The sequence below is a fragment of the Parasteatoda tepidariorum genome, chromosome 6 (genome assembly GCF_043381705.1).
Source record: "Parasteatoda tepidariorum isolate YZ-2023 chromosome 6, CAS_Ptep_4.0, whole genome shotgun sequence".
Taxonomy (NCBI): Eukaryota; Metazoa; Arthropoda; class Arachnida; order Araneae; family Theridiidae; genus Parasteatoda; species Parasteatoda tepidariorum.
Window position 1 is genome coordinate 36,089,702 of NC_092209.1, and position 7,972 is coordinate 36,097,673.

A 7,972-nucleotide genomic window follows, 5' to 3' on the forward strand; every position below is an offset into this window, starting at 1 on the left:
TATATATTCCTCATATGGATAAATCAATGTCACTCAAGCATCATAAGAAGGAGAGATAGGACATAGAAGTAAATAACACATGTGATCGAGTAGGGATTCGAACCCGGGATCTTCCTGTTACGAGGCCAATCTCTTGGCCACCATTTGACCACTCGATTTGTTTTGTCTCTTTATTTTTGCTTGTCTAGTCTTCATTCTAGTTAACAATATTCCACAATGCACTGCGATGAGGTTCCGGGTTGAGGAAGCATTTTCGGCATACATTTGAGGGTTTGCGCTTCCGCAAAAATCACGTGATTTCGTGACTAAATGATTCGCAAAATTAACAAAATACAGATTGCTGAATCGTCAAAAGTGGAAGTTTTCTTTCTGAGAATGTGCTCAACTTATTTTAAAAGCTTGACATACTAATTTGTAAATTTGTAAAAAATCATAAAAATAACACTTTATTATGGTTAAACAATGAATATCATTTACTTATTTTATTTTATTTTTCTTGTATGTTGTTTAAATAAAAACAAAGTGCAATAATAAGCAATTCATAAACACCAAAACACGTTAATTAAGTTGAATATTTATTCAAATTGTTTTGCGACATTTGTTTAAAGTTTTCTTGTAAAAGAATTTCAATTTAATTAATTGGGAAAAAGGGCATGTTTTAAATATAATAGAGTGTTTGAATCCCATTTTAATTTACGAAGCAGAGAGAGATATTTTTTAAAACAATTCATCCCATCGTATAATTTGATTTGTTATAGCTCAATGTTCTATCTGTAAAAATTCTTTGAAGTAGGAAAAAAACCTATTTTGTCGAAATTTAGAAATATTAATCTAAGTACAAAACGTTTCTTAGAAAACAACTAAGACTCTTTACAATCATTTATTTAAATTTTATCATCCTTTATCAGACATGTTTATATTTAATTAAACTTACATGCGGTAAAATTTTTCTAAAAGATTTTTCCTGAAATAATGAATTCGTTTTCAGTTTTTTCCCGGAGTATTGATTTAAAATGCTTTGATTTATGAAAGAATTTATTTGTTTGATTTTTTACTACGACAGTTAGGAATTTGAACTCTTAAAATAACTTAAACAAACAAGAAACATGACATACAAGTTGCATTAATTCAACAAATAAAGTTTGAATATATTACCGAAAACATATTAATTAGTTCTGTCTCAATGTAAATATCTTTTCTGTAGAAACAGTTTTTATTCCCTTTTAATGTCATGCAAATGAAGCATTTTCATGAAATTCGAATTTATTGACTGGCTTTTGTTTTAATTAATCATTTTTGATAAAATGCAAAATTCTCTGCAAAGAGAATTAAAAAATTAAAAAAAAAAGAATTATCTTCTTTAACTTTCATAGACGGTAAAAAGGAAAAACGGTGATATGATCTAAGAAAATGAAAAAAATGGAATTAAATGCTTTATGTACACGGATGGGCAAATATTCCATAATTTCGTCCCACACTTACAGCAAGAAAATAGCCCTTTCCGGCCTCACCGTGACATATATGTCCCGCGTAACAAACTTAGTGGGACACATGTGTCCCAGTCCTCCCCAAGTTCTTAAATAATAAATTTTTATTTAATTTCAGTAGAATATTGTTATTTTTATCTTATTTGATCTATGAAAGTCGTAATTTCCTTTTTATTGCAAAAGAAAAAACTGGTCTTTAGAGGGTTAATTAATATTTTTGTCAAAAAATATTTTATAAGGTGTTTGAAACGAAAACTGTGAAGACGATTGTTGCACTATTTGACTGTGATTCGGACTCAGACTTCAGACATCCGACTTCAGCTCGACTCTGCATCTAACTCAATTAATACTCAATTCAACTCAATTAAAATTTACGCTAAACTCTGGGAAAGTATTGTGAAATTAAAAAGTGAAAACATAGTTAAATTTGAAACATTGAATTGTTAAATTTAAACATTGAATATCGTATATTTCCATTTTTATGTACCTTTAAACTGAATGTCATTATATGTCAAATTAAATTTTGTATTGTAAATCAAAAACATAAATTTTAAGCAATATATTTAAAGAAAATGATATAGTGAAGAACCATTATAAGAAGAGAACCATTTATAAATATTTTGCACGCACATTTATTACACGTTTTTTAACGAAAAAGAAAAATTATTAATTGCATATTCAAAGACAATGGGGAAACGTTTAATGCTCACGAAAGTTAATCCCGAGAGAAAACGATAATAAGTGTTTGAGATTGTTCAAGAGCTAGTATACGATTGAAATTTTGCAAATAAAACTATGAATGAATATCATTAACATATATTTTTGCTTTCCAAAAATTTCAAACTGAAACTTACAGTTTTGGATGCTGAGAAAAAATAAAATTTGAAAATCGGGCTGGACAGAACAGTTTTTTCCTCGAAATTCCACTTCAATCAATACTTCCTCAGTTGAACTCTCGTCTTCTGCTTTAGACTTTCCTTTGTTTGTCTTGCCTACTCAAGGAAAAAAACCGTTTTGGCCCATCTTCAAAGTCTAATAACTCTCGGGGAGAACCAATTTTCCTCGTTATTAATTTGACAAAACTTAGTAATCCTAAAAAAGTAGCATATGATGATCCAATCACCCTTTATGAGAAAAATGGACTTAAACCGTTCTTTCCAATTGCTCTTAACTTATGAAATTGAAAAACTATTACAAATTATACTCTAACTTCATTCCCGCATTTAATTAATTTAATAACATATATTAATAAGTTTTGGTTTGGAATTTATTAATTAAAATATATAATTTGTAATTCATTTATTGATTTTGATTTTTCATTAGTTTCAGTAATTTTCTGTGTTAGTTTTCAATAATTTTGACAAACATTGGATCAGATGCGATCAAAAGTGAATAATTAACCTCATGGGAAGTAATAATTTAAGAAACTATTATAATATTTAGAGTAATTTTTTTTTACATAATTAGAATATTTTTATTAAGTTTTATGAGATCAGAAACTTTATCTCTTTTAGCTTACAAATCATAACTTTTAACAAACCCGAGTCGGATACGATCAAATTTTCTCCAACTGTTAAATTTTTTGGGACTCCGATTCGATATCTCTGGCTGTTAATACCAAATGTGAATATTATTTATATTCATAAGAACTTTTAAAGAAATATTATTAGTAATTATTCCCTCTTCGTAGATTCAACTTTACTCACGGAGAAAAAGTCTGGTAAAATTGTAGTTCTGAGTGGTAATGACATTTCAATTAATAAAATTAAAATATACACCAGGGGTGGCCAAGCTCCTTGATAGTCGAGCCATTTTTCAAAATTCGAAATTTGGCCGCAATTAAAACCGTAGACCGTGACCCGCAATTCAAAAACCGTAATTAAAAGGTACGCTAAAAAGATATTATATTTTTTTTATAGAAATTATATTTATTGAAAATATAATTAAAAGTACAAAATATGTGTATTGAATTTGAATATTAAAAATTAAAAACATTTACTTTACTTCTCCTGACAATTCTTTAAAATTCGACAAAGCAGCCATTTTTAATTCAGGATGCTTCGATTCTGGTACAAATTTCTAAAATTCAGTAATCGACGTCGACTTATATTTTAATTGTAGAGTTTGATCTACTTGCATCTCTATTAATTCTAATTCTCCAGATGCTTTTTGTTTCATAATTATATTGCAAATGGAAAACTCACCTTGAATTATGATAATTTCAAATGGATTCAGAAAAAAAATCAAGAGACGATTTAAAATATTTCAAGTCTTGAAATCCATTTTGGAATTCCGTCAAATATTCCTTTTAGCTTTTTTATATACTCGTTGAGTTTTTCTTGTTTGATAATGGAAAAAAAAATTTAATTCGTGGAAAATGACAAAATGCTTTATTTTTAATGACCTTTTGAAAAAATTGTAATTTAGTTTGAAAAGTAAATATGCACTGTGAGAAGTCAGATATTATTTTATCTTTCCCCTGCAATTGTAAATTCAGTGTTTGCCAGTAATATTTGTTGACAGTAATTTAAAAGACATTCTGAAACACATACGGAACGATAATAATTTAATTTTTTTAAATATAATAGCGCAAAATTAGAAGGGAACTCGGGTGCATTTATCGAGAGCCACAAATAATCCGTCAAAGAGCCGCATGTGGCTCGCGAGACGCAGATTGGCCACCCTTGATATACACTACTTAACTTACTCATTTAGTAATTTTTGTCGTTCCTATCGTAACGATTTAGAGGAGTTTCTGGTTTTCAAAATTATAGTTCTTATTACCACACATTTAGTTAAAAATAAATTTAGCAGAGTTAAAAAAAATAATAAATATCGATTAAATTTAATTTGTGAAAATTAAATTTAATCGATTAAATGGTTTTTAGGCAATGATCTAAGAAACTATGAAAAAAATATCAAATTTACCTCAATTATCAAATTGTATCACTCATAAAACCATATTTACTATTAATTTAACCAAAATCAAATCGCCTCTTTAAAAACTACCGATCTTTTTGGTGTTCGTGGTTTTGTCAAGTCAAGTATGTTCAATTAAATTTTGCCACATATTTACATTATTTTTATTGAATTAACTTTTAATGGCCATAGCTTGTTTTTAATGAGAATTTTTTTACAAATATAATTTAATCCAAACAAAAAACAAGTTTTTAGAAAGGAGCTATTAAATGAAATGGATCTACCGATATAGGCCACGACTCACTAAGTAGAAGGAAAAAGTGGCAACGAAGTTCTTAAATTCTACAGGGTACAGGTAATGAACTGAAAATTTCAATTTTCTGGTCCAATAGAATGCAGAATCACTTTGTGTTTGAATCTTTTCTTTGTAATGCGTTTTTTACCAAACGCAATCTCCGAGTGTATAGTACCCAAAATAAAAAACGGACCATCTTGAATAACGACTGATCTAATGATTTGTTTTTCACGTTCTAGGACTCAAACATGATGGCTCGAGGGAGTGACCTCAACTATGCTAATTAATTAGTACAGACGATATTTTAAGTTAGATAATCAGTCGCAAAGCGAACTTTCTCAGAATAAATATAAAATTTTTCTCTCGATCGATTCAGGTTTCTGAACCACCAGGATATAGCCACCCTCTGGGAAATATGGTCCCCATAATTTGGTCAAGAGAGCGAAACAAAGATCCTTTAATGTTAATTTTATTTTTTGCGTAAAATTTGGCACATAATTATAAAATTCGTTTATGCAAAAATAATTCCATGTAGAAAATAACTCTTAGTAAATACATATTATTTTTTTAATATTTTATTTTATAATCGTCCAAAAAATTTGAATTGTAAGCTATAAAGTTTTTTACATAATTTTAAAGAACGTAATTTTAAATGGCAAAATACAAAATTTCAGTAAAATTGGTCGAATAGTTCCTGAGAAATCGAATTCGAAATATACGACTTAATTAAAATTTATTTTCTAAGGAACTATTTGCCAGATTTTGGTAAAGTTTTGTATTTTGCCATGAAAACTGCGTTCTATGAAATGATGCAAAAAAATTTCTATTTCTGAATTTAAAGTATTTTATGAAGATAAGGTGTAATAAAATTTACACCATATTGGAATTTCTTACCGAATACGGAATTTTATCAAAAATAAAGTATAGAATAACCTTTCGTTTTGCGTTTGTGTCTTTGTGTGATAATGCTTTTTTTTCCACAAAACGCAATCCCCAAATGTGCATAACTCAAACAATATATAACTAATAACGTTAAAGGATTTAAAAAAAACGTTTATATCTATTTTTCTGACATAAATTTGAAATAATCTATTATGTTATGTTTCTTTGAAATAATCCATTATCTCTATATTATGTTAATTCTTTGTTCTAGTGAATGTTGTTGAGCACAAAAACTGTTTAATAATTCATAAACTCTGTCGTTCTCATATAATATTTATTTTGGATTCGCAGTCAAAGCACATCAAATATTAAAAAGCAATGCATAACATTCGGCAAAGCACCAGAAGCTCACAAAAATGACATTATTGCTTATGTACATAATATAACATACATGCAAGTATGTTGATAAAGTTTATATGTAGCAAAAATAGCGTCCATGTGCTAAGAACACATCTGGTTTTAGATACAGGAAGGACGAATCAAGAAACGATCGTAACTTTTAATTGCTCAGGAGTTAATTTTCATTAATTAACATTTGTTTTGATTAATGTCTTATTCGATAATGTATATTAACAGTACTGAAACCATTTAATTATTGAAGTAAAATAAATGAATATTATATTTTATCTGTTCATATTTTTTTCATATCATTTAATTTTACCTTCACAGTTTGCTTAATAACTGAAAGCCAATATTAAATATTAGTACTAAATATCTGAAATATTTAGCTCTGAATATTTCTTTTGGAATAAAAATAATAAATCAATATGCTTACAATGCAAAAAATTCCAGATCAAATTACGTAAAAAAGTACCGGCACTCAGACTGACGGTACTTTTTACCGTAAAGTCTATTTTTACCGGAACATGTTGCGGAACAAAAAATCTAATATACCTTAATTTTTAAGGAAATAATTACCGTAAAAACTGAATCACTCTAATTAAATATATATTACTGTAAGAATTTTGGTACAGTATTTTACGGTAAAATGAATTTTACCGTAACATGAATTTTACGGATATTTTATATCGCAATTTGATCCAGAATGTTTCACAAAGTAGAAATAAATTAAAAGTTTTTTAATTTTTTAAATAGTTTACTTAAAGGAAGTGAATGCAAACACATATGTTAAGTTGTTTAATAAGGAAAAATTTTCATCTGTCCCAAAAAAATCAATTAAGCCAGATAAGTGGAAATGTCTAAAAGAAATTTTCTGTAATGAAATGATGATTATAAAAAAAATATTTGAAATATTAATGTTCTACAACAATACATATATATTTTAAAATATTTCTGCTTCTTAAAAGCACTGTGAAATTTTAGGTGAAATGATAACTCAAGCATTAATTAAATTTTCTTGAGAAGGCATTCATAAAATTTTTCACTTTTAACTGAAATCATCTCAAAAATTCATATACACAAGTAATAAATTTATACACTTTATAAAAATTTATGCAAATATATTTATCCGTTCTTCCTTAATGCTACAAGAAAGTTCTTGAATTATGTTTAAACATAAGTTTTCAGCTGCTTAATGAGATTCATTAATAAATTTGCAGCTGCATATATATATATATATATATATATATATATATATATATATATATATATTATATGTATCAGAGAGAATGTTCATATAAAGATAAGGAAGGAAATTCAATTCCAGTTTTTCCGCTTTATCTTCTTAAATAAATTAATCGCTGTATGATTTATGCATACATTTGGTAACATTGTTAATGCATATCATTGTACATTGTATATAGTTTGGGGAAGTGTTACATAATTTCAGGAAGTTTTCAATTTATAAAACTGCCTCATTTTGTATTTAACTTAATAATAATTCAGTTTCAAATTAAACGGGACTGGAGTCAATTTTGTTAGAACTTACTAAATACATATATACTCTGAACTCAGTTCTGTTTTCATATTTAATTATTTATCAATTTTTAGGACGAATATTTAAGGAATATTTATAAATTAACGTAATCATATAATGCAAATGATTTAAAGAAATTTAAGGCATTTTCTTTGCCAAATGTTCGCAGTACATACCACAGTTGAGAGAGATCATTAGAGTGTTTTAAGACAAGCTAATGAAACAGGGAATTTTCTGTGGAAATAATTCATTATAAGGAATGCTTAAATTTTGCTGTTTTGTGTAGCTTGATCTAGTATTTTATTTATGCATCAAAAAAAATTAAATAACAAAAAACACGCATTAACATAAAAGAAATAAGTACTTTCATTGAATACATATTTATGGTAAATGTTATGACGGATTATTTCATTTAAAATCTCTTTTTTCACTTATATTTTATAATTTTTAATT